The 16,448-nt window shown below is 32.7% G+C and overlaps 1 long non-coding RNA gene and 1 other non-coding gene across 4 annotated transcripts; both read left to right on the top strand.

Moving 5' to 3' along the window:
* The first annotated feature begins 9,055 nt into the window (after positions 1-9,055).
* Positions 9,056-9,905, top strand: LOC145011900 (uncharacterized). 3 transcript variants are annotated; one of them, XR_013664315.1, is made up of 3 exons: positions 9,056-9,172; positions 9,371-9,530; positions 9,617-9,905. It is a non-coding gene; the product is annotated as an uncharacterized LOC145011900 (long non-coding RNA). The 3 variants fall into 3 exon arrangements; XR_013664313.1 differs by having other exon boundaries at positions 9,371-9,905; XR_013664314.1 differs by having other exon boundaries at positions 9,286-9,905.
* On the top strand, positions 9,672-9,744 carry TRNAR-CCG (transfer RNA arginine (anticodon CCG)). Its single transcript has one exon. It is a non-coding gene; the product is annotated as a tRNA-Arg (tRNA).
* Positions 9,906-16,448: the final 6,543 nt, after the last annotated feature.

Raw genomic sequence — 16,448 nt, 5'->3', positions numbered from 1 at the left:
TAAACATGCTTTTGAATCCAAGACTTATAATGGCTAATTAGGTTAAATAACAACATTGAAACAGATCTAGAATCATACCTTTGAATTCCTTGTTGATCTTGTTTGTCTTGGAGCTTCTAGAGTCACAATTATCACTCCTCTAATGGCTTACAAACACCAATAGCAAGCAAGATGATTTAGGAGAGAGGAGAGGGGAGGAATTCGACCAGAGGTTCCTTGCTTAAGGTTGTGTGTCGAATTCCCTCATCCATGGGGTCTATTTATACTATTAGACTCCTTAAGGGTTTCACCCTAAACCCTAATTGGATAATCTTCTCTTAAGGCTATCCAAATCCATTCCATAGATAACCCTATGGACGATTTGAGCTATCCTAAAGCTCTTAGAATCCGTCCAAGGTATATCCTAATGGATTTACAGTCTAAAGTCTAACTATCAAACAATTGACAGTTTATATCCTCTTATTTAATTAATCTCTTTAAGTCACCAAATTAATACCAATTAATTTATGACTTATATTAATCAAATAGCCAAATATTATTCCTTATAATATTTACTCTCTCTTAACAAATCATCCTTCAAGTTGCTATGGTGAAGGCAACCCAAAAGGACCATGCACCACCGAATATAGTTATAGCCTTAGACACTATTCCAACAGTAGCCCTTTGTCCAACATCTTAGACCTCTACAAGCCAACCCATGACAGTCTTGATTCATATCTACTTCCAACATATGACCGACTGTGGATGGTTTGAATAACTTAGTCATCCCGGAAGAATAACCTAGTTTATTCTGGAAGTCAAAACATGCAAAGTGAAACACAATAATAATTGAATCCAATATGGTATCAAAACCTATGAACATAAATAAAACACATTTTATTTATCACCATATGATTACACATTATTCATTGTATACTGTTTCAGCTATCAACTTTATTCTTGAATTTAAAACAATAGTTGTCCCATACTCCAAGCATGTACACTATGTTTTCTAAACACTAGTCATGCCATACACCAAGTATGCATACTATGTTTGTCTATGATCTTTACTTTGTGAACTAGATCAATTGAACATAACTTCAATGATTCTCTTTTCACACTCTCAAATCCTTACTGTAAATACAAGAATTCCAAATTCATGTCATTTACTGAAATCTGTTAGATTCTAAACTTATATGCATTGATCCTCTTGTAATGATTATGCACAAACTCAGAAAGACTTGGCAACAATCATTACAGAGTATTCCAAAGGAGATCAATTCCTTGGAAACATCCTTCTTGCATTAAGTTTCCTTAATCTTACACAGATTGAAATTTCTGACTTTGAAACATTTCCAGATTCATTTTGACTATCACTTCTGAACAAGAGTTTCCTCCTTACAGATTATGTCAATATGGTCCTTCCAGAATTATCACTATACTTCCAACTGTCCTTGAGCAACCAATCTTTGGTAAACCTTAGATTTTCCTCGACAATTGTTTAATCCTTTTAATCATATCCAGTTCTAAACCTTTTCCCTTTTTAATGCCCTAGGCATTTGGAAAATTTTAGAAAGGATGAATATAGCACATGTAATCGGTCCTATATCCGAAGCATATGGGACACGATTCATGATGTCTCACATAAAGACTAAACCAGTCTTTTGCTATAACATTTCCATTTCTATTTGCCAAGTTCTCATAATTCAGATTATGAAAAGGGATGCCGTAATCATAATCGAATTTAAGAACGCAAATAATGGACCCATATACAGAATTTCCTTATGTTGAGCCATTCCAACATGAAATTCATATATATCCTTGACTAAATGATTAAAACCTCACGATCTAAGCTTATAGATTTGAGATGAAGTATAATTTCCTCTCCCTTAATTATAGCAAAACAACTCTTTCCCAGTTGAAACTTTTGTTTTCTATAATTAACATTATCATAATTATCATGCTCCCACTAACATGATGATTATTAGCATAACACTTATGCTCCCACTAGCTTTGACATGTACTCAGAAATCAGCTGGACTTCTAGAAATCAATACTTTATTGACTTTCTTACCAAAGTTCAGATTTCTGATACTAGATTGTTTTGGTAAGACTTTATCAAAAACATACACCTTCCATTAGATAGCACACTTGTGTGTCTAAACAATTATGAAGAGGGATGCCGTAATCATAATGGTTAGACCTTTTTGCTACTTCTCACAAGTCCAGGTTAGTGTGCCGGTAAACCACACACGCTCCACTAACGACTTTGAGAATGCAAACATCACAATTGCTATCTAACTAAAATCTACTTAGTGAAAGTGTTTCCTCACGATCATTTTCATGAATCGGAGAGAAACTTTATGACACTTAGATTTAATGGGGTATGTGTTCTTATCCATGTGAATTGTCAAAACCATAGTCACAAGACAAGGATAATGACAAATCCAAACTCATATGGACTGAACTCAATCTTAATTTCTTGCCACCTGGTAGCTCAAGGGCCTACCATTGCTTCCAAGTTGTTGTGCAACACATTGAGAACTCTAAGAACTCATATGCAAAGCCAACTTTAACTGGAATGGGCACAGAATATGTCAACACGATAGGTTATAAACCTCGAGTCGTGTGCTAGTGAAGAACCTTAGGTTATGTTCTTGATTAGTTCTTGAGACTTTCAAGACCTTTAGGACTCCCACTGTCCTCTTGACCTATAAGACTTCCTTGTCAAACATCCAAGAGATAATGTGGATTCTAACCAAGACAAACACTTCACACAGTTGGCCTAAGTTGATCTTTGTTTTATCCAAAACATCACAACTTACCAGCTTCAAATGAACAAGAGTAGGAAATTTTTACTCTTACATTTGACACGTGTTTTAAACCTTCTTAAAGACATGTCACTCAAATTACAATCTTGGAGTATGACTCTAAGACTTGTATTGGAACGAAGTATGACTCATCTTCTTGATTTAACCATTTCAACAATTCAAGATCCCTTCTTCTTAGTCATAAGAATGCACTAAGACTTCCTTAGAGAACTAATTTTGATATGGTTTCTTAATCATTAAGATGATCACAAAACTGATACTAAAGTACTCTCCCATCTTTTTCAGATTTGAGGAACTTTTATCCTTCTGCCTAATTTGATTCTTCTTATTCGCTCTGACATGCCTTGGAACCTTTTCCAATGTCTCAGAGTTACACTTACGCTTGTAAGTACAATCATATTTACTAAGCTTTAGTAAACTATGATGAATAGCCTTATATCTTTTGTGGTGGACTTAATCAGTGCACATGACTATGTACTCGATCCCTTAGTCCATTACTTGACTCACACATCCATGTGAATAAGTAATTAGTCTTAATTTTTCCAATACTTGAAAAGTTCTCATTCATCATGCTATAAAACTTGCATGATTCCAAGTCCCGGTCCAATTGAGACTTTGGATGATGAGAATCTTTCCTTATTTGGTAAATTTAGACATTACCACAAATGAAAGAATCAATTTCATACTTCCACTCTTGCTATTAATGGAATCATATAAGCAACAATTTTTCCTCAAGACATTGTAAGGATATTTTAAAATAACTAAAATCAAAATTTTCTTTTATTTTAAAACTATGCGGAAAAACTTATCCTTACAATCCATATGAAAACTTGTTGTTATCTATTCCTAAGCAATACCTCATAACTCCTAAGAAGTAGCTCAAGAATCCATCTTCAAACTACGCGATAGAAATCCATCTACGCGATCAGATTCAACATATTCTTTCCTTAAGTTTCTTCACTTTTCTTTGATTCTTAAAACATTACCATGTGACACAGTCACATCATGTATCAGGAATCTCAGAATAGAAACTTAACAGAGTTAGATATTGGACTTTACCTGAAATAGAGTCAAACTTATTGACTTTAACATCCTTAGGTAAATTTGGCAGCTTCGCAACTAATGACCCTTTCTTTGGCAAATTAAACATATGGACCCTTTGATAATGGTACACGGGACTATTACAGACTTAACCTTTTCTCTTTACCATTTGTTCAACCGAGTTGACTATGGTCGATCCCTTTCCATTGGGAAGAGAATGCTTTTTCTGTATTTCCAGTGTCACCATTGTCAATGTCCATAAAGTTTCAGGAAGTTGATCTTAACAATAGATAAGATCATTAAGGGTCTTGTCATAGTCTATTTTATAGGTGTCCCATAGGAACTCACTATGTGACTTAGAAAGTGATTGAACCACCAACTTTCTCAAGACTTTGACACCCAACTCTCTCGGCTTGTCAATATGTGACTACATCTCCAATATGTGATCACACCTAGACCTTGTCTTGCCATTAGGGCTTGAGTGATCTTAAACTTTTCAAGAACTTGTGGGTTAGGGAGAATAATTGGAGGAGGAGAAAGAAGTATGATATCCATGGGACATCATCTTCATTAGGAATGCTTGTTTCAAGAGATTTGGGAAGATCATAAATGTCTAAACCAGACATCTTTTGGGAGATATTCAAGATAGTTGATCTAAAGTCCTTAATATGACACCCAATATGAAATATTAAGGCTAGGACCCAACAAACTATTTTATAACTTAGAAGAGGTATGCCGTAATCCAAGCTATAAAACAATTTGAAGGTAGGTGAATGACGATTCACCAATTTCCACCAAGATAAACGAAATGTATTATTAGGTTTTAATTGGATTTGAAACTCCTAGATCTTTTGAGATTCATTGAACTGTTCAATGGCATGTTTCAATCTCGAGTGTGCCCTTCAGGTTTTGTGACTGGGATGCCGAGGATCACAAAACAAGGTGTGAAGTAACCATGCAAATTACTTGGTACCCTTAAGTGTTTACCCCTCAATCGATGTGCCGGTTAACCACACACGCTCCATCGATACTATGATAAACATTAAGTTACCCTTTGCCTACCTTGTTAAATACGAGTTAGTGTGCCGGTTAACCACACACGCTCCACTAACCGACTTAAACAAAGTGCAAAGTGTAATTTCATGGATTAGCACCTTCTTCACATTTTCCTAAGTAACTAAGATTGGGTATTTATAAGAGTTTAGTTACTTAGTATTTATCATTAATACTTTTAATGAAGGGAGAATTATAGTCCTGTCAAACCCGTTCGGCTAACGACCCTCCACCAGTCAAGCAAGCGGTGGGTGAGAGTGGACACCCATTAAGTTGCCATTTTATAGGCAACAACCTTATACCCACCTTATAGACCGGCTTCCTGAATGAGGCGTACTAGCGGTAAGACCGACTTTACTCTTATACATATAAATATATTATTAACTTATAATATTATAAAGTATAAGGGTTGAATTTTAACTTTTAAAATTCTAAGGGTTAACTTGGAATTAAAGTATTCATAAGAGAAAACTTTACAAATTCCAAAACTTGAGGGCAAGTTTTGAAACTATTCAAAACTAATTAATTCCATAACTTATGTGTTTAAAGTAGTTTTAATCCAAAAAACTCTTCAAGTTTCATAACTTATGGAAGACTTTAAACTAATAAAAGAATTAACTTTTCTTTATTTTTATAACTTATGGAATTAATTAAGGTTACATTATATATATATATATATATATATATATATATATATATATATATATATATATATATATATATTTTATTTAATGAAGAAACTCTTGGTCCTCCATAACTTGAGGACAAATTATGGAGTCATAACTCCAATTAATTAGAACTAGACTCTTCATTTTTGTAACCTTTGCCAATTTTATGAGTTTTATGAGACTTAAATGTGACTTTTCATATAACTTGAGGACAAGTTACAAAAACACATTTTAGAATCAACTCTTAGATTAATTTGGATTGAAAACAACTTTTTCACTCAACTTTTCTATTAATCTAAGCAACTCATAAGAACAAGATAATTCAAATCAAACTTTTTCATGTAATTAGTCTAACCTTTAAACTAATACAAAACATGAATCTATTGATAAGTATCTTTGAAATTGGATTAGCATGAACATTACCACAACAAAAACAAGTTTATAAGTTCAAAAACAACTTAGGGTAATGTTCCTAGTCCATTTCTAGCCAAAAAAACTCGAAAATATGTTGTCTGGGGTCCAACTCGTCGAGTGCAAGAACATAACTCGGCGAGTTGGATGCATTTGCCTTGGACTCGTCGAGTCCCTTCATGGACTCGGCGAGTCTGCTGGGTAGACAGCAACAAAACTCGATTTTTCAGCTTCCATTGCAAGTATAACAAGAAAACAAGCCTAGTCTCTGATACCACTGTTGGGTTATGAGCATTCTAACACTCCTAAGTGTACATGCAACCCTAAATACCTTGGATCTATGTTTTCTCTATTATACATGCAAATATGAATATCCAAGGTATTATCCTAAACTAGCATACAAAACTATCAATATAACAAGATAGAATACACACCTCTTTGATGGAGCTTGTCTTCATGAAGCTTGAGTGCCTAGTGCCCCAAGTGTGACACCTCAAATGGTTCACAATCATCAAAACACTTAGAATAACTTAGAGAGAATTCTACACTTCATGAAAATCGGCTAGCCCTTTCTTACTCTCACTAGTGGCCGATTTTTCCTCAAGAATAAGATGCTTATATAGTTATACAATTAGGGTAAACCCTAATTGTCATGACTTTCCATTTCCTTGGATCCATGGGTTCAAATACACCATGGAGCATCCATGGAGCATCATATGGGTTTTGGCCCAACTAGATAATCCATGGAGCATTAGCCCACTATACAAGTGTGGATGATTTACACAATCAATCCACATATTTAATTAGTCTTCTTTTGATCACTCAATTAATGCTAGATTAATTCTTGATCAATACTAATTAAATAATCTCATTATTCTTATTATTAATATACTAGAACTTATAATATATTAATAACCATAAGTGTCTTATTTCTCTCATTTAGTTTATCCAAGTGCATGATGGTATGCAACCCAAATGGACCATGCCGGGTCGGGTCAAGTTTTACCAATTATAGTTATGGACTTAGACATTAATCCAACAATTCTATCATATTTTCATCAGAGAAACCTCCAACCCCTCAAGTTCTTCATCTAGTTCGTCAGAGAAACCTTAACTTCATCCAACACCATAACTGTGTATGGTGGTTACAACTATGAAAGAGAGAAGAGACATTGCATAATCGGTCAAAGATATTGTAGAATCGGTTGACAAAGGGAAGAAAACAAGAGGGAAGGGACGCTGTGGTGATAGATGACGGGAACGCCGATGATGGCTTTTACCGACATTTTCGTTACCGATCTCCACCACCTGTATTATGGCTTCGGTTTCCGATGTCTAAATCATTGATGCCTCTAATGCCACTCTTTTCCATCTTCTTCGGAACGGAACCATGCACACGTATCGACACTCTTCTCTATCTCGTTCAAAAATTCCTCACTAGCAAGCTTCTTACAGTGTCTGAGATCTTTCCCTTGCTGGAATCCTAGATCCATATTTGACGCTATTTTTCCACTTCAAATCTACGCTTACAAGAATTTGAAAAGATGAACTCGCCCAAAATTTGACTTTTATTCTAACCCAAAACTATTTCAGACATTGAACTAACAAGATTCGCAATCAAAGGGTTGATTAATTTATGTATTTATGGATTTACATTCAGGTTTTCAAGCTCAAATTCCACCAGGATGGGTTATAGCTTCAATCATTCGTCTTTTTGGTTCTCCTTCTCTCGCTCTCAATTTAAAACGACATTAATTAAGGCATAAGGCTAGAGGGTGTGGCTTCGGTTTGGGCCACCTCAGCCGCGCACACTGCCCCTAGGCTACAGTTTTGTGCGGTAGATTTTTGCTGCACTTTCACACTCTCTCTCCTCTTTTATTTGTTCTTTCTCTCTCTCAACCAATCACCTTCTTCTATTTTTTCTCTCTCTCTCTCTTTACCATAATCCCACTCCCTTGGTGTGGCATGAAACCACACTAGTGTGGTAAAAAGTGACGTGACGCATATGTGGCGGTGAAGGGAGTGCGGTTTTGGTGACACCACTCCCTCCAGCCTAACAAATCGCCAGGAGGAAGGAAATGACGACAATGGAGGAGACAAGTGACAATGGTGGGTGTCAGAAAGAATGGTTAATTGTTTCCCTCTTGATAAAACAAGAGACCGGTGACAAATTTTATTGAAGTATATTGTTAAATATGAATTTGAACCATAAACATCCATCATTTTCTCCAAATTTTCACTTTTGTTTCAGAATAGTAAAACTACATTTTTGTTTACAAATTGGAGACCATAATATACTATAACTGATACATATTTTTTTTAATCCCATTATTTCCAATCAATAGATGACATAATATCAATTTTATCATGAAAATCGACGACTTACAAACCCAAAACCACATGTGTGGAGTTATGTGAAATTGTGAATGGAGTGGGGGTAGGGCGGAGTCAAGGCTGGGGTAAGGTAGGTTAAGGGTGGAGTGAGGTGGGATATGTGTTTATTTATTATTATTTTTGAAGTAAAATTATATAAAAGAAAAGTGAAATTGAAATTGACAATGGTATAATAGTAATTCAGATCAAATATGTAAGAAAATGATACCATGGATCAACAATGCAATATTTAGGCTCAAAGGAGTGGCTCGTTACCCCCTTCACTACCACTCCCTACCCATATGCTAAACACCTACGCTAAAATTGGCTCGCTAGTTGCTTGACGAGAGGAAACAAAAGACGAGAGAAAGACATGTGGTCCCTATTTGATTATTTCAGCTTCAAATGTTTGTAACTCTAGCTTTAGCAACTTGTACCTTTTTTATAGTTTATTTTATTTAAATAGTTAAAAGAAAATTTATTTTGATATAAGAAAAAAATCTTTACCTTAAACACATCACCATTCCATATATTCATATTATACTTAGAAAGATGACAATATTTTAACACATGTTACCACATGCAACCATAGGAATTAGGATCAATGTTCTTTTTTTTTTGATCGAGTTTATAATATTTGATAAACTATATGGACCATTTATGTAATTTTGTCTTTATTATTTAAGACCTCTTAAACCCTCTCGCAGTTTTCTACTTCCGAGTTCATATCCTAATTTTGTGAAAGCAGCATCAGTTAATCTGTTTATATCCTGTTGATCTTTTCGTTCTGCTCCAGTAGCAGATCAAGCTTCCAAGGTATGTGATCTATGTATTCTGATTTTAGAACTATATAGATGGCTTGTTCAAATATTTTAAGACAATGAGTTCTAGTTTTTGTTCGAGGGTTAAATCGATGTGTTTTGATCCAGTTTGTTTCCCCCATGATCTGCGATGCCTATTTGCGCTTTGAGGTTGATTAGATAGAGATATACCACTTATAGATGTCTACTGTAGGTTTCAAACAAGATCGAGAAGAAACCAGAAGAAAAGCAAAAAGAAACATAACATGAACTTGAATCGTTAGTTACGAGATCGATGCAATCCGCTACATGTTCTCTTATGTCGCGATCAATCGGTTTGAATTGCTTTTAAGATCTAAATTAACGTCTTACAGGTTACAATCCATTTTCTGTTTCGTGATCTTCAATACCCCCCTTGAGTTTGAAGTCGATTTCGTTTTAATCTGTATTTGGTTTCTAGGTCGAACGTGTAAGTTTCTCTGCATCTTCTATGTAGAGATTTTGTTACTACTAATGGTCGCATAGCGAAGTGGATATCGCGTTAGATTCCGAATCTAAAGGTCGTGGGTTCGAATCCCACTGTGATCAGAACTTCTCTTTTTTGATTGTTTTGTTCATATTCCTATTCTGTTTGCTTTAAAATCAAAGTTTTCTACCAATTTCTTGTAACTGATGTTGTTTTTCATTTTTGCATCAAGAACTTGAAGTTGATTTGAGCTCAATACTGGAAAATATCAGTGTTTATACCATCATCTTTGACCGGAAAAGAAGATCGATTATAAATGTTAACTTTCTCATTTGGATGCAAAATGATTTCCTATGAAGCAAAACATGTTCATGCAAAATGTTTAAAGTAAAGATAAAATTGGAAGATAGCTTTATTTTATTTTATTTTGAAATGGCAAATAATTTAAATATCTCATTAGTCTGTGCACCTCTTAGTTAGTTGTTAGATTAGCAATCTCCTTACCAAGTGGAACAAGTGGAAGATAGCTTTAATAATATTAGATTATTGTTTAGGGTTAATGTCAAACCCAACAATCTTTTGTCTTTGGTTTTAAAAAGTCTTTTAAAGTTTTTTTTTTTTTTTTTTTTTTTTTTTTTTTTTGTATCTTATAGACCATTGAAGTTAAGAAATATGTCACTTAAACCCTTTTGTAAATCTTAAAGGGTCATTCGATGTTATGTTTTTATGCTGATGTGAACTTTGATCATGAAACAGTCAAAGTTTTTGTAACGTGTACTTTGCCACGTGTGCCATCGCATTTAGAATCAAAATCTATTATTTGGATGTTCTTCAATAATCTCACATCCACCACCATCACAGACCAATTTCCACTACCACCGATTTAAACAACAAATGACTCATGAACATTGCTTTCAACCTAGAAAATAATGAACATCGACACTATGAACAACATGAACGCCAACAAAAATGATGAACATCAATAACATGAGCATCTAATACGAAATTAAATCAGAAAACGGTGAACATAAACAAATGAATTGTTGCAGATGAAAATCAATGCCATGGGCATCTACAAACCCACAAAAACAAAATACAATTATATTAGTATTATTTTATTTAATACGAAATATAATTTTATTAATAAGATTGATTATTTGATGACATGGAGAACATTGTAACCACCGCCACCAACCATTGTTCAACATCATCCCTCACCTTCAACAAAACTTAAAATTTGGGTTGCTAAATCGATTTGTACAAACCCAAAGAACCTTCTTTACAAAACGGAATAACAAGCAAATGAAGTTATGAAGAGGTTCAAACCTACAAAAAGTTCTTGCATTCCCAAAACGAAAAAACTCGTTTATCACTTTAAAGAGCAAATCAACAAAGAAACCTAGATTTTTTACAAATCCAAAAAAAAAAAAACACACACACACATAAAAATCCGTTAATCATCATCTTGAATGCGAAAATGAACAAAGAAAAAATCACAAATCAAAAACACAAAATCTAATCCGCATTTTAAATCCTCAAATTGAAGTATCGAAAACTAAACCCAAAATTTCAAGCCACATATCAATAAACAAACAGACAATCGAATCTATAAATCAATAACATAAATGTTGTAGTTTGAAGATACAAAATATGTGAAGAAATGAGGAAAATTCAGTAAACCTAGATTAGAAGAGTCCAAGTGTGGAAAATACTGAAATAGAGTTTCAGAATCGTTAAATGACAAGTAATGCGGAAAATAAAGAGTTATGAATCACCAAGTTAATGATAAAACATTTTTTATATGTTCAAGATCAATGATTCAAAAGTGTCTCATATTCATAAAGATTCACTACGAGTGTTTGATTGTAAAACACACTAAAACTCCAAGTGGCTCTCTAAAACTAGTCTAAACAACAATTGTGCCGAATAAGCAGGAATGAGCAGAATAATCAGAATTGAGTAAGGAAGAGTAACTTTATAATGGAGCCTAATGAGGCTATTTATAGGCTTTGGAAAAGCCCATGACATGGCTTGACCAATCAGGTGCTGACACGTCATCATGACTTAGTCATCACTTGATACATTTGCCCTACTTAATAGAGAAATGATGGAATATTCCAATTCCGTTAGTATTCTGTTAGGTTCCATCCAAGTTATGAGTCTTCATAATTCTTGAGCCTTCTTGATCAATATTGAAAATGCGATGAGCAACATGAGCACCATGTTGCTCAATTGTCTTCTAAGATGTCCTTAACTTCCAGAAGTGCCATTGATCAAGTTGAGTTGTTTATTGAATGTTGAATTGTGTCTTGAACTTGAAGATGTACAACCACATGTTCATGATAGATCATGGATGAACCGCATGTGCCTTTGAGCCTTTTAACGTGCCTTCATTGTACATGATGTGCCATGTGCAGTTTTGTTAAGCCATCAATGTGATCATGTTGATCCATTGACTTGAGTTGGGTCACCAAGTATTCATGTTGATCCATTAACTTCTTTTTGCTCCATATATGATCTAGATGTGCCATCCGAGATCATGATGATCCAAATTGCTTTCTCCAAGTGCTCCATGTTTAACAGGTGCTCCATGTCTGCTACAAGTGCTCCATGTCAACAACAAGTGTTCCATGCATACTTCATGTGCTCCAACATATGATACTTCAAACACCTGTTGAATCTTCAGGATCTTTCCAACCTGAAACATTCTAATAATGTTTATTAGAAAATGTAAATCAATATTCAACTTATTTCAAGTGACAATCACATAAAAATATTTCCAACAGTTCCCCCCCTATGTGATGGTTACTAAAATAAGGACTTGTAAAAAGTGTGTAAAATAAAAAAATATTGATTTAAGAGTTTCCCCCTCTACTTCAATGGAATTATTTGTTGAAGTAGACACAAAAAAAACTTTAAAAAAATAATTCAAGAGAATGTGTTCCTAGAACTTGAATGAGGTTGTAAAAAAATTGAACTGTCAAACTGACAATTGTAAAAAAAATTGGAATTAATGTTCGAATTGCACGATCTAGACAAAAATTTGTTTTGTCAAGATAGGAAAGTAAAGTAACAGATAAGAATAACTTGCAAACTCGTGTTACGTTTTATTTAGGCCTGAAGTTTGAAGAAAAATCTAAGTGTTGAATAAAAGTGAATGACTTGATCTTTTTCTACAAATTGAAAAATAAACAAAAAACTTTGATATTTTGTTAAATCATATCAACTAGTGTTATGATAAAACAAAGTTTTTAAGTTTTGACCTTAAAAGACTGTAACATATTAATTTTTTTTTTATCACAAATGATATTTTCAAAATAGGTTTTGAAAAAAAAAATCTATAGATATCTCTTGAATATCAGATAAACGCTTAAAACATGATAAAGATGTTAAAATTAAACTAAAATAGTGTTTGTTGAACCTTATCCGAAAGATAGCTATAAAAAAATAAAATAAAAATAAATAAGAAAATAAAAGGAAAAGAATATAAAAAAAAGGGATCGTGCATGTGTGAGAGTGTGTAACCAAAAAAAAATTGCATGGTTTCTTATCACCATCATTTGGATGTTTTTTTTGCGACACCCAAACAGTCACAAAAGCTTCATGCAAAGGTCACGAAAAAGGAATTGTCACAAAAAATGTGAATTCTACTTTCTTTCACAACACTTTGTTGGGTGTATGTATGATTAAGAAAGATCAAGAGAGAAAGTAACGTTGGTTTAAAATACTATTGATCTAGAAAATAGGTCTTGATCAAGGATTATTGAATACACACAAATGCCACACAACATTTTTGAAGACTTGTTTGTTCATAGCAAGGGTTCCTTTGTGTTTGGCTTCAATGCTCACTTCCACATAATGTTTTGTGACCAAGTGAAGCTGCATGCGAATGGTTTTGGTGAGAAGGGACACATTGTGTATGTATGTGTACAACATGATCAAGGCATCAAATAAACAATTTTTTCTCTTGTAATTTTAAATATCTCTATGACATTAGATCCTACAGATCGATAATGCACCGCCAGTGGATGCTTTAAAGTAGGCCCCAATGCAAGTTCTTCAAACATAAAACGATCCATGTGAATGTACATGGCTGAGTAAGGATGTATTTCCAACTTCCACGTCTGAGCAGAAGATGCGCCAGTGAGATGAACTAGAGCATGGATTGAAGACCAACCAAAAACTTGACAACAGATCTATCAAGATGTGATGGTCAATAGGTGGATGTTCACCATGCATGTGATCATGCGCACAGGATGTTTCACCGAGTGATGTTGCTCCAAGGAAAAAAACAACTCTAGAAAAAAAACGTGATGCTGAAAGATGGTGTATAAGATACACACATTTTTTTTATAGATCATGCATGCTCATTCGATATACATCATGTTCAAACACTACTAGAAAACAAAGAGTTTTGCCACAGGAAAATAACTAAGAAAAATTTCCGTAGGTAATTACCTACAAAATACCAACGGAATTCCTACAGAATGAGATGCCCTAAGTTAGTAACAGAATAACTACGGAATAATAACGGACGAACGTCCGTAGATATTCTGTTGCTAATTAGCTACAGAATAGCTACGATATAGCGACGAAAGTAAACATGTAGGTATTCCGTAGGTAATTAGCTACATAATAGCTACAGACTACTCACAGAAGAAAATAGCTACATAATAAATACGAAATACCAAAGACTTTATAATTTTATTATTATTATTATTATTATTATTATTATTATTATTATTATTATTATTATTATTATTATTATCATTATTATTATTATTATTATTCAAAATTCAAGTCTTAATTTTTTTTGATCGTTTTGTTTTAAATATTTAAAACATACAAAATTAAAAATCATACTAATAGTACTATTAATAATAATAATAATTATAAACATAATATAATATATAATAATCATAACGAATGTGTTTAACACACAAACAAATGAACAAACGAAAAAAACAACGTTAACACATCAATAATGTAAAATAATATACATTTAATGTATGAATAATGAAAAATGATGATAATTAGGGGAAATATGTATATTTGTATAAGTAAGTGTATGTATGTATTTATTTATGTATGTTTGTGAGTATATATATATATATATATATATATATATATATTTATGTATATGTATGTGTGTATATGTGAGCTTATGGATATGTATGTGTGTATATATGTGTATGTGTGTATTTGAGTATGTATGGGCATGTGTATGCATGCGTGTATGTGTATCTATGCGTATGCATGGTTTATATACATTTATATGATGTATAACTTTGTGAAAACAAAACAATCAAAGTATAATGATGTTGTGAAAAAATGAAACGGAAAAAACAACATTAGACCCTTGAAAAATAGAAAATAAAAAAATCGTAGGTAATCCATAGGTAAATACATATGGATAACCTTTATCCGTAGGTATTTACCTACGGATTGCCTCCGCTTTTTTTTCTTTCTAATTTTTAAGGGAAAATATTGTTCTTTCAATTTCATTTTTTTTTCTAATTTTTAAGGGAAAATATTGTTTTTTCAATTTCATTTTTTTCACAATAATGTTATACTTTGATTTCTTTGTTTTCACAAACTTATACATAACATAAACTTACATGCAAATGTATGCATTGTTAGAACTCATTACTCATTTACAACTTTATTATTCTTTTTCATATAATATAAAGGAAAGTTATTTTCTTTACACAAATACAAATAAATACACATAATTACATACAACCCATATGTATGTATTATTGTGAGTATATCATGTATTTTTTTAATGAGGGTAATTGTTGCTCAAGAACAAACATAAATAACTTTTTGTATCCTATATAGTAATGAGTTATAATGATGCACATTCTTCTACATACGTTTATATGATGTATAATTTTGTGAAAACAAAACAATCAAAGTATAATGACGTTGTGAAAAAAATGAAACGAAAAAAACGATATTAGACCCTTGTAAAATATACAAAAACCGTAGGTAAATATTATTTACCTACGGATAACTTTTATCCGTATGTATTTACCTACGGATTGCCTACGTTTTTTTTTCTAATTTTTGAGGAAAAATATTGTTTTTTCAATTTCATTTTTTCACAACTTCATTATTCTCTGATTGTTTTTTTTTTTTTTAATTTTTTTTATGGATAACATAAACTTACATACAAAAGTATACATATACTAATAGTACTATTAATAAGAATAATAATTATAAACATAACGATAATATATAATAATTGTAACGAATGTGTTTAACACACAAACAAATGAACAAACGAAAAAAACAACAACGATTTAACACATCAATAAGGTAAAATAATATACATTTAATGTATGAATAATGACAAATGATGATAATTAGGGGAAATATGTATATTTGTATAAGTGTGTATGTATGTATTGATGTATGTATGTATGTATATATATTTATGGATGTGTATGTGTGTATATCACGCTTATGGATATGTATGTGTGTATATGTGTATGTATGTATTTGAGTATGTATGTGTATGTGTATGCGTATGCATGCGTGTATGTGTATCTATGCGTATGCACGGTTTTATGTATATTTATATGATGTATAACTTTGTGAAAACAAAGCAATCAAAGTATAATAATGTTGTGAAAAAAATAAAACGAAGAAAACGACATAAGATCCTTGAAAAATAGAAAAAAAACCCGATAGGTAAATACCTACGAATTACCTATGGATAATCTTTATTCCGTAGGTATTTACCTACGGATTGACTACGGTTATGGATATGTATGTGTGTATTTGAGTATGTGTGTATGTGTATATACACAGTTTTATGTAC

Source organism: Lactuca saligna, chromosome 8, assembly GCF_052625555.1.
Source record: "Lactuca saligna cultivar CGN05327 chromosome 8, ASM5262555v1, whole genome shotgun sequence".
Classification (NCBI taxonomy): Eukaryota; Viridiplantae; Streptophyta; class Magnoliopsida; order Asterales; family Asteraceae; genus Lactuca; species Lactuca saligna.
This window is presented reverse-complemented; position numbering and strand designations above follow the sequence as displayed.